Source organism: Crocodylus porosus, unplaced genomic scaffold, assembly GCF_001723895.1.
Source record: "Crocodylus porosus isolate Cpor-Errol unplaced genomic scaffold, CroPor_comp1, whole genome shotgun sequence".
Classification (NCBI taxonomy): domain Eukaryota; kingdom Metazoa; phylum Chordata; order Crocodylia; family Crocodylidae; genus Crocodylus; species Crocodylus porosus.
The window spans coordinates 18,775,136-18,787,667 of NW_017728943.1; positions in this window are offsets into that span (position 1 = coordinate 18,775,136).

The window sequence follows — 12,532 nt, forward strand, 5'->3', positions numbered from 1 at the left end:
ACAGACAGCTCTGGCAGTTTCCATGGGAAGAGACCACATAAATTAATTTAGGGTCTGTGTAGAAGCCAGCAGCTAACCCACACCAACTTGCTGTCCAGAGTGTATCAGGTTAATTCTGCTCAGATGAGCTTTTACCATTGGAGAGCTAGGTTCAAAGCCAGGGTTGCTCTCAGAGCAGTAAAAAGGGTGAGGTAAATTCTGGGGAAATCATCAAGGGCATTTCTGATTGTTCCTGTCTTTATTAAATAGCAAATGGTTACCCACAATTATGCAACCTGCCTTTCAGCATGTTCCTACGCTTGCAAAAACTGCTGGTTCTTAGGGAAGGTAGCTAGCTGTAGGAGGGGTTGATTTCATGCCTCTCTGCTTAGGAAGTCCCACAAAACTTCCGTGAACTGGTGTGTATGACCATCTAAGGGCCATATCTAAAGAAAGGCCACATTACATTGATAATGACCAGAGAGGTAGAAACCATGACTGCCTACAAGCTTTGAACCAGTGAGGGAGAATCCACCCACAATGCATATTTTAAAGGCACACATAACTTCCATAAATCCTTCTGAAAATCCAAGGCCCCAAACCTACACACCCGTAAGCACATGCTTAACTTTATAGCTTGTGAATCACTGGGTTGGAATTGGTGTAACTTGTGTAATATTAAGCCCGCACTGAAGTGTTTGCAGTACTACAGTCTGAGTAAATTACAAAGTTACCATTTGGCTGACTGCTAGGGTGGCCATTGATGCATCCCCAGAATATAGGGCATCCCTTTGGTGAGGGGGAGATTCTGGCAGCCAATTAGCAGCAAGGGGTGAGGTTGCCACCTCCTCAGCCAAAGAGCAGGGTGGGGCCCCCAGGCCCTGTCACCAATCTGCAGCAAGGGACGGGGCCACCACAAAAAGGCCACCTTCCTTCCTGGCTGGGAACCCTGCTCCTGCTGGCTGTGCACCACCTGACTGCTAGGCACAGCCAATAGAATCACACAGACAAGTGATTGACATATATTTCTACCAATTAACTGAAAAAAAGGACTTTTTGCAGTCTGGTCCTCAATGAGGATAGGGGACAAAGGGGTTAAAAACAGGATAGTCCAGTATAAAACAAGACCAATAGCCACCCTATTGACTGCTCAGGTTAGTCAGACCATCCCTCAGTCAGTCAGACCATCTCTGGAGTGCATAATGACAACACCTGGTTTTCAAGAGAGAGAACTCCCGAAGACACTTGAAGATGCCAAGGACAAAATGTGCACAGATGCCCAGGTCAACAAAACAGGATGCAGAAGGAACAAGTTTTGAAAGTCTCAACCCCAGGACTGAGGAAGGAAGGACTTGAGTTGTAAAGCTTTTTATTTTTTTCTGAATTTCCTGTCAGATCCTTTGGGAACTATGTCCTTTCTGAAAGGATGGGCGGGGTGGCAAATCCCTTCACCGAAGAAGGGATCACATTTTGGTGATGGGGGTGGAAATGATATAGGCTGTCCTAAAAGGTCAACTGGAGGTAGAAGGGAAGCAATCATTCTGCCCTGTCAGAGATCTTCTAGGGGTGGTGGTGAGGTGGAAATAGAGACAGTTTGTGTCTGGGTGAAAGACAGGAACTATGTACAACAAATCAGGCAAAGCAGATGCTGGAAACAGCATTGAAGGAGGACTGTAAGCTATACCTTAAAGTCAAAGGGAAGGTGGAAGGTGTTAAGGGTTGAACCTTTCTTGCTGCTTAGAGCAGGTGCTTTTTATACGATGAAAGCAGCTTATGAAATGTCCTCAAGTTGTTACAATTCAAGGCCTTGAAGCTGCTGCAAACCAGCAGAGCTGGACTGCAGCTGTTGGTGTGCCCCAGCATGGGAAGAGGCAGATGCTCAGTAACCTGGAACCCAGCCTATACCATGCACACACACCCAAAACAGGTAGGGGAGAAACCAGTGGGGCAGCCAGGGCCACTGCTGTATGGCAGGCCCAAACAACATATGTCATGCTCCACCTCCCAGGCAAAAAACTGAGGAGACCCTGCGGCTGGATTCTCACTGGGCACATCTACACATGCAAATACTCTGGGGTAGGTTTACTCTAGAATAATTTACTTTAGAGTAAACTCACCCCAGGTAAGTGTCTACACATGCAGGGAAGCGGGAGAAGATTTTCTATTCATGGCAGCTGTCTGTTCCTGCCATCTGTGCACTGGCCCTCTGCAACAGTCAGAGGGAGTTCTAGGCTCCCCCTGGGTGTTAGCCCAGGGGTGGAAAGGTAGCACAGGGCCAGGAGGCAGGGAGCTGGGAAGGAGCATGAGGCCAGGAAATGACTGTGCAGTAAGTGTCACCATCTACACATGCTGTACTGTGCAGTAATTATTCCCTTTATGACTTGTATTTACAGGTAGCAAGTTTATGCATGATTAGAGCAAATCACTGCACAGTAAGCATCTGCAAGTGTAGACAGTAACACTGGGTACATCTACGTGAGATACTATGGCACAGTAGCAACAAGCTACTGTCCTGTAGTTCATTGTAGCATCACTGGGCATGAACCGTGATGGCAATGCTACTGCACAGTAGTAACAAGCTACTGCACAGTAGCATCTAAAAATAACTGCAGCGATGCGACTGTGCAGTAATGCTGGTTACTGTGCAGTCTTTTAGCACTTGGTTAAGCAAATACTAAAGGACTGTGCAGTGACAACTGTGCAGTCAGCCGCTTGTGTAGATGCAGCCAATGTGCAGTAATTTGCTCTAATCTCAAGTAAAGCATCATGTGTCAAGGCACTGGTTAAACCCCACCACTGACACTAAGGCATTTTGCACCATTCTGCCAATGTAAAGGGGCCTCCGTGTGGTCATAAATGCCCCTGAGAATGCCTACTACACTAGTGTCCCTCTGGCCCATGAGGGCTTTCAAATCCTCTGGGTTGGGGCTGCCAAGGATTCATGAAACAAAGGAAACATTTTATTAATAAAGAGGTTGCTCTCTCTCATACCAGGACCCAGGATCCCAGAAAACAACATGTACAAATGAGGCTTAGCATCCCCACTTTGCTCCCCACCTGTCCCAAGTGCAAGAGTGAGTAACTGAAACCATGTCTCCCTCCCTGGATCCACTGCCAACAGAATAAGCTCTACCTACACATTCTCAGTCAGGATGCCAGAAACCAGCTGGTTCAATGGCTTGAGTCAGCTTTGAGACCTACCCCCCCACCACACTCTTGTCCAGTACTGCTCTCAAACTCTCTCATAATGAACAGCCAGAGCATGGCCCTAGCACGAGCATGCAGGTAGACTCTGAGCTTCATGGGCTAGGGACAGACATTATACATTAATCAGTGTAAGTGATCAGAAACTGGTTTAAACCTGTAACAGGACAGATGTTCAGTGCACATAAACCAGTTTGAAAATGGCTGGAACTGGTTTGAGATAAACCTGGTTGAATGTAGTATCAGATTTAACTGATTTGGGTCAAACCAGTTTATGCAATGTCTGTCCCAAATCCCTTGTTGGTTTAAGATAAGCCAGATACCCCCAGCATCCCTACATGCTCTCTGGGCTGGGCGGGTCTCTCTGCTCCACAGTAGGGCTGGCCCCTCCCCTCTGCTCCCTGGCTGCAACTCCAGCAGAGACTTGCAGGCACAGAGCATCTGCCTGGCTTCTCCCTGCTAAGCAGGGATTATTCCCCCCTCCCCTCTGCCTTAGGCAGACACCTCAGCGTTAGCTAGCAGACCACATGCTGGCTACAGTCTGTGCTGTGAGAGATGACAGAGGCAGACAGGCTTTTTGGAGCTAATCAACAGGTAGCTTAATGTCCTTCTTTGTAAAAGCTGTTTAAGAAGAGCTGGTTAAGAAGAGCTCCATTAGTTAATGGAGAGAGGTTTGTTTTCTTAATGGATTGATAAACACAAAGTTAGGGGTGATAAACATTCCCTGCTGGGCTGCAGGGAAGGAGAGTGGGGGAGGGAATAATAAGAGTGTCCTGCCTGGGCCTGGCCTGGCCACACCCCACCCTCAGCTCAGCCCTGTGCAATGGAAGGGAGGGCTGCTCTAGCACTCCCAGGGTTTCTAGCCTGAGCTACTGCAGGCATGTATCTGCATTGCCTCAGTCTGGAGAGAATGTCTGTCCAGTTACAAACCAGTTCAATCTGGCCAGGTTAGACTAACCTGCAAAGATTGAATCAATTCAGGCTCAGGCTTTTTCAATGTCTGTCCCTAGCCATTATTAATCACAGTCTCCTGTGCATTAGAGTGGGAGCAAGTAGAGGGGATTATTTTGTCATCAGGAGGCCTAAAGTCAGGAGGGAAGATATATAACTCTGTCTTGAGAGCTAGATCCACACACTCACACATTTGGGCCTCTGAGATGGGAGATATTTATTTATATTAGTTTATTTAAGGCACCTATCCAAACTGCAACACAGAAGTGGGAAAATGGGACATAGTGATTGTAGCAGGTAAACACACGCAGCACTGAACCCCAAAGTGTTACAAGTTTTACCTAATGAGAAATCCAGCCTGTTTTGCTTTGCACCTCAGAAAGTGAATGTTCATCAGGGGAGAAGAATGCCTCCCAGGGAATGGATATTTCTTTACAGCTGGCATCTGGAACTTCTTTAGATACATCTACATTGCCTCCAATAATGCCAGACAGCATTGCTATGAAGACATTGTCTGCCTGCTTGCTTCAGTCCTGCATGTATCATGTATCCAAAAAATATAATGAAGCTGTTATTAGCACGGTGTGGGGTACCAGTAAGCATGAAGCCTGACACTGGCATTGGGAGCATGCCAAAGGACACCTTCTCAGTACTTGGAGCATTCAGAAAAGAAGTAGGTGGTGATGTCTGTTCATGGTGGCACTCTCTAGCATGGTTACAGGTGGCATAGACATACCCTCTGTGAGTGGCAGCCAACCTACAAATAAGGAATAACAAAGCCAATTACACAAGTAGTAGCAAGGAGACTAGTGTTCTGCCTTTCACCTGCAGGGAAATGGTTCAAGTTCCTCCTTGGCTTGGTAGTGACCTAACCCTCTGAATTCTATTTGTTGGCCTAACATTATATGAATTTGGTAGTTTTTAGTTCAACTTCTACTGGGTAGATGTTCATATTGCAGATCCCAGCCTCATCCACACCATAGGCATGTCTACCCCACCCTGGAGCATGCACCCGCTCATGCTGAGCGTGCCCCCAACATCAGTCTTAGTGTATGCTCCATGGCAACACTGTGTTTCGGCTGGCACATTCGGACATGCTTGAAGCCTGGAAATACACTGTGTCTGCCTTGGATCACCCCTCTGCAGTTTCTCTTGAGACTTTGATCTCTTGTGTGTATCAGACCAGCTACACAGAACAGCCCTTGAAAGGTCTCAGCAGTATATTTTCAGTGGGCCTGTGGGAGCAGGTAGGTGGGGCCTGCTTGGGGACATCCTGGTCATGACACACTGCTGCTCCAGTGTAGATACCCTGAGAGTCACTTTGAGACAGCTATTTTGCCTCATAGCTGGGACTTGGCACATGTGGCTTGTATGCAAGCAGCAGGCTGTACTTCACAGAGGCACTCCTGGGCACAGCGCACAGGTCACATCTCTGGTTTCCTGCCTCAGCAGCAATGTCAGAGACAAGTTGGGCACATGGAGCACCTACCTCATTCCTGCAGATGGGCAGGCATGGGGGACCCTGGCAGCAGGCCATTCAGAGGAACTGGCTGCTCTCTGTGCTGTCACTGCATTGTAGCTAGAGGATTCCAGTCTCTGGGTCAGTCAGCTGGACACCTGTCACCATGATTAAATGCACTGCAATTTAGGAACAAAAGATATATGCATTCTAAAGTTATTTAGAGGCCTCATATAACAGGAGTGTAAAAGCCTGAATTTAAAAAGGGGTCTTTTCTATTGCCATGAGGAGCAGCCTTCTCTGGGCATCCCAGCAGTGGAAATGGTAGGGGAAGGAGTAAGTCACGACAATATTTGTTGTGAAACTTCTCTTTATAATTGTTCAGTCAGCAGGATGGCAAATGATTTACAATCCCTTTCAGAGGCTTTTCTCTCCCAGCAGGATGGACACTCACAGTGGGACATGGTTTTAAAAAATGCCAATTATAGTTGAAAACCTTATTTGCAGTTCTAGCCAAGTGAAGAAATAATTTCAGTCCTTACTGGTGAACTCTAAGGATTCTCCAAAACAGAAAGCTCACCATTTTTTTCTGTGCCTGGGTTGTATGTGGATATTTCTTACTCTGTTAGCCCCAGTCTGGAACTGTCACCTAATGATCTGAGTTTTCAAATAGATGCTCAGCCCTGCTGGAAAAAAAAAGTATATGTTGACTGGGTTACCCACCTCTGGAGATTTCATCATCTAGTTACCATAATACAGTACTTCTGATAAGCACGCTATACTGCTGGGAAGAATAATCTGGGTCTAAGGAGAGGTAGTGCACTAATGAACTCCTGCTGGCTACCCCCCAGATTCCCTGGCCCAGGCCACCAGAAGCCCCACTGGCCAGATGGAGTAGTTCCACAGGCTGCATCGAGCCTGTGAGCCATATATTTTGCATGGGCACATACTACATATCAGCTTCTCAGTGGTAACTATCCCTGTGCACTTTCGTACCCTATGGTAAGTGAAAACTAAGTCAAAATAGCTTAGTTCTTAACAATAGAGGTAAGTTACCATGGGTTAGTTTAATTTACCACAGGGTAAGAGCATGCACATGGGAAACTTACTGTAGAATAGCTGGTGTGTACTAAGTTCCATTGCCTTTTGCCCCCCAGTAAGTTGTGGGCCCATGCCCCCAAGAAAGCTACCATGGGATAAGCAGACATGCCCAGATTTTTAAGGGTATTTGGGCACCTAAATCCCATTAGTTCAGTGCTCCACTTGTTTAGGCACTTAAAAAAATCCCATTTGGCCCCTATCTTCAGATGTGGGCACTTCAATACTTTCTGGAACTCTGGCCCACAATCTCTATGGCTTCATTCAGTCACTCCCCATGTACCCTCTGCAGAGCCAGCCAACATCAGAGCCAATTAGCACCAGCAGGCATGGAAACCTCTACATTATGTACAGAGCTAACAACAATCTATTTCACAGAGATTACCATGTGACCAGCAGGCACTGGTGACTGTTAGCCACAATCAACCCAACGCTGATTCAGAACAAGTCATTCAAGGGCAAAGGAATCATAGGCAATGCCCAGGGGGGGCATGGGGAGGCACATGTCCCCCCTGAGATTGGCCACTGCCAAAGCTGCCATCAGCTTCTGCAGGCGATTGCTGCTCACCACCTGTCCCCCGCCTTGCCACTGTCACTGCCACTGGCATCTGCAGGCAGTCTCTGCTTGCCACTTGCCTCCCCCACCCCCCTGCTGCCCACACTGCTGCCTGCATCTGCAGGTGGTCCCTCCTCGCTGCTCACCGACACCGACACTGCTGTCTGTGAACAGTCTCCACTTGCCGCCATGCCGATGACCCCACTCGCAGCCATGGTGCCCCCCCAGTCTCAGGAGGCACCAGTCATTCATGAAAGGAATTATATGTCATTAATAAGTCCCTCTGCCACAAGTTTAATGGGAAGCAAGTAAGAAGACCCAAACACATTGCCTCATTGGACATAGCAAATTATATATTTTCTGTTTTTAAATATGGTTTCTTGAATTCATGGAGGTCTGTGGATTGGGAAAAGTGAGGCACAGTAGAACCAAATGGATATTCTGCAGGGTACGTTGGTTTCAGAAGAAAAGGCTGAAGGCAAAAACTGTAAATCAACTCTCTTGCCTGTTGAAGCCACCCCTGGAGACTTTTGTAACTGGGCTGTTACTCTGGTGAATCTAAGATACTCCTTGTTTTCCTTAAAGGGATTTAGGAAAAGAAAAAAGTAGCCAGAGCCTATGATCAATACTATTATTTTGTATTTGCATAGCTACTGTTGCCCAAAGTTCTAAGCTCTTCACAAACGAATACTTAACATCAAAACATCCTTTGCTAAACTTTCTGCCATGGCCCTCATTTTGTAGATAGTAAACCAAGGTACTAAAAGATTAAATAGCTCTCTTTGGACAGGAGGGTGCAGGCAGTAGCTATTTCAAAGATTACAGAGAATTTGAAAAAAGAGCCACAGGAGACCTGCAAAATGCATTTTCCAAGAGACTAATGACCTTTAAAACTCATTGAGAAAACTATTTGGAAATGGTTGATTTTATTTACAAAAGGAAAGTGCCCTGCTACTTGTCACAGAAGTGTGGCAATCTGAACTTTCCCAAGTCAGTCACTGGCATCTCAGTTTTATGAGCACCTCCTCTTGTCCAGAATGCTGTATCTGATGCAGCAATCCGAAGGTAGGATAGCAGCTTGTGTAGACATGGCCAAATGAGCTTATAAATTAGCAGTAGGAGTGTAACACCTGCCATTGGACCCTGGATAAACCTGGACTAAGCTGAACATTACCATTGCACAGTTACTGACACTAGGGCTAGCTAGTTTAAAACTATGAGCTTGTCTTGTCTATACCAGCAGCAATCAAAACTTCACAAAGAGAAGGTACAAGAGCAAGCACAAAGGAGAGAGAGAGTTAGATTTGTGTTAACATTTAGATGGGAGAAGTACCCCTCTAAGTTTCATTCCACATCCATCGCTGTGGAAGTTAAGAGCTTGTCCTAATAATAGCAGCAGCAAATAATGCTGACTAACCAATATCATAATGAAATGATTAGTAAAGACTGTGGCCTCCCCAGGGACATGCCACTAAAAATGCCCTGACTGTATCTGGCTGGCGTGATCCATGAGGTGATTGCTAAAGAAAAAAAAATGGATATGTTTATAGTAGAATTTTTCTAAGCTCCCTTGGTGAAAGAATGGATGTGAAACATATCAAAGATGCTTTTAAATTCTTGCAGAGGGAAAATTCAGGACCTGGTCAATGTTTGGTCACTTGGAGGAGTTCTGATTGCCACACTGCTGTGACAAGTAGCAGGACACTTTCCCTTTGCAAATACAACGAACCACTTCCTATTTTCTATACAGACACTAATGTGTCAGCAGAAACACCCAAATCAGTTTTCCACAATATATTAAAAGCTTTTCTTCCATGATCTCAAAGCAGTTTTAAAAGATAGATAAACACCGTTGCCCACTTTCCAATTGATAGAATAAGTGCTGGTGGCAGAGACCAGAGCAGGATTCATAACTCCTGGCTCACAGCCCATCACCACATTGATTCTCCTTGTGGCAAGGATCATTACCACACAGTACGGAGCCTGGGAAACAAGCAGGAAGAATTGGAAGTCCTTGCACAGCCAAGGAATGATGACGTGATTGGAATAACAGAGACATGGTGGGATAGCTCGCAGGACAGAAGCACTATCATGGATGGGTACAAACTGTTCAGGAGGGACAGGTAGGGGAGAAGGGGAGGAGGAGTTGCTGTATGTAACAAAGCTGTGTGATTGCTCAGAGCTCCAGTATGAAAATGGAGACAGGCCTGGGTTGAAAATCTCTGGGTTAAGGTTAGAGGAGAAAGCAACAAGGGTGACCATCAGACCAGGAGGATGAGGTGGATGCGGCTTTCTTCAGACAACTAGCAAAGTTTCCAGATCACAGGCCCTGGTTCTCACAGGGGACTTTAAGCACCCTGACATCTACTGGGAGGGCAATACAGCAGTGCACGGACAATCCAGGAAGATTTTGGAGAGCGTTGGAGACAACTTCCTAGTGCAAATGTTGGAGAGACCAACTAGGGGCTGTGCTCTTGACTCACAAACAGGGAAGAATTGGTGGAGGATGTAGAAATGGATGGCAAGTTGGGCAGCAGTGACCATGAGATGATTGAGTTCAGGATCCTCACAAAAGGAAGAAAGAAGAGCAGCGGAGTATGGACCCTGGACCAGAAGAGCAGACTTTGACTTCCTTGGGGAACTGATGGGAAGGATCCCCAGAGAGGCCAGTCTGAGGGGGAAAGGAGTCCAGGACAGCTGGTTGTATTTTCACAGATTCACAGGAGTTTGGGGCTGGAAGGGACCTCATGAGATCATTGGGCCACCCCCTCTGCTTTCTGTGCCTGCACCAGCCCCACTGGGTGTCTATTCAAGTCTGGTCACACAAACTGTGGAGAAGTTTTTCTTTCTATCCAGCCTGAAACCTTCTTCTAGGAGTTTATGACCATTGCTCCTGGTTTTCCCTTGGGGTACTTTGGTGAATAGTTGTTTGCCTAACCCCTGATGCTCACTCCTGATATATTTGTAAGCTGCCACCAAATGCATGCAAAGTCTTCTCTTTTCTAGGCTGAACAGTCCCATACCTGTCAGCCTTTCCTCATATGGCTTGCCCCTCAGGCCTCTAATCATACAAGTGGCTCTCCTCTGGACTCTGAAGCTTCTCCACATCCTTCTTGAAGTGTGGTGCCCAGAAGTGTGGCTTGTAGAGCAGGAAAATAACTTAGTTTTGCTTGAAATGCATCAGTTTATGCATCCCGGCATATTGTTTGCTCTGCTAACTATAGCATCACGCTGGTGGCTCATATTCATTTTATGGTCAATTATGACCCCCAGGTCCCTTTTGGATGTGGTGCTAGCTACCGTAGCACTACCAAGTCTGTAAGTTTGTTGATGATTTTTCCTCCCCAGATGGAGCACTTCACACTTCTTGATGTTGACATGGGATTGAGGTCAGTCTGATCGGCCTGTAGTTCCCTGAGTCCTCTGTCCTCCCCTTCTTGAAGTTAGGCACGATATTGGCCCTCTTCCAGTCTTCTAGGACCTCTCCTGAGTGCCAAAAATTCTCAGTAGTCCTGTGATGATTTTGGCTAGTTAGTTCAGCACTCTCAGATGGAGTTCATCTGGTCCTGATGACATAGAGATATCCAGCCTCTCTAGCTGCTCTTTCACCAGTTCTACATTGACTGTTGGTAGGTGATCATCCCTATTGTGACTATTCTGTGCCACATTTGCATTCAGCAGGCTATCACTCTTAGACTGCTGGAATACAGATGCAAAATACTCATTCAGGAGTTCAGTTTTCTCCTTCATGTTGGTGATCAAATGTTCAGATGCATTGAGCTGTGGTCCCATGTTTCCACTGTTTTTTCTCCTGTTACCTATGTGCCTATAGAAGGACTTAGAATCATAGAATCATAGAACATGAGGGTTGAAAGGGATCTCAGAAGGTTAGCTAGCCCAACCCCCTGCTCAAAGCAGGACCAGACCCAACAAGATCATGCCAGCCAAGGCTTAGTCTAGCCAGGTCTTAAAAACATCCAAGGATGGAGACTCCACCACCGCTCTGGGTAACTTGTTCCAGTGCTTCACTACCCTCCTTGTGAGAGTTTTTCCCAATATTTATTGCTGCAACTTGAGACCATTGCTCCTTGTTCTGGCATCTGCCACTACTGAGAACAGTCTAGCTCCATCCTCTTTGGAACCCCACTTCACATAGTTAAGGGCTGCCATCAAATCCCCCCAGTCTTCTCTTCTGCGGACTAAATAAGCCCAGTTCCCTCAGCCTCTCCACATAAGTCAAGTGATTTAGCCCCCTAAGCATTTTTATTGCCCTCCACTGGATTCTCTCCAATTTGTCCACATCCTTTCTGTAGGTGGAGGGCCCAAAACTGGACAGAGTACTCCAGATGTGGCCTCACCAGTGCTGAATAGAGGGAAATAATCACTCCCCTTGATCTGCTAGCACTGCTTCTACCAATGCACCCTGTATGCCATTAGCTTTTTTTGCAATAAGGGCACACTGTTGGCTCTTAAAACTTACTGTCCACTATAGACTTCTTATTGTCCTTGATTTTGGTTGCTAACCTGAATTTGGTCACTGTTTTTACTTCTCTAATCTGCTCCCTACAGGTGTGGGCCAATCTTATATAGTTCTCCTTGGGGCCCATTCCTAGTTTTCATCATTGGTAAGCCTCCCTTTTCTTTTGCAGAAGACCTGCGACTTCTCTGTTGAGCCAAGATGGCCTCCCGGCCCCTGTGTCACCTTTTTTGTGTACAGGTATGGACAACTTCTGTGCATCAAGGATCATGTCCTTGAGGAATGACCACTCTTCATCCACACTCTTTCCCTGTAAAACAATACAAGGCAGATGTTAAATCTAAGCCCAATTGCTGCTATCATGTCTGATCTGCCCTTCCCACTCTGCATCGGGTCTGCCTGTGTCAGTACCACCGAAGAATTGTTATTTGTTATTTAAGTCATATGATGCCTTGATGCTTAACTGGAAGGACAGGAAAATAAGCCAGGCAGGCCAATGTGTTGCCCTGTACTGGTACATTGTATTCTGTTTTGCACTGTTACAAACCTCTTTATCCCTTCTCAACTCCAGCAGACACTTGTGCGCCAAGGTGAATAAAACCTGAATGACTAAGCCTAGGTGCAGACATTCAAAAAACTCAAGCTGGAATTGATCTAAGTTATGTGGTTTTCTGTAAGTGGTGTAGTTTAGATTGGCAGTGAGCAGGACACACCTTTGGGGGAGGCAAGGCGGGGCGGGAGAAAATCTTAGGCTGGGTTCTGCCATTTTTAAACCAGTCTGTGCGTGCCAAACTTCTGTTTTGTTATG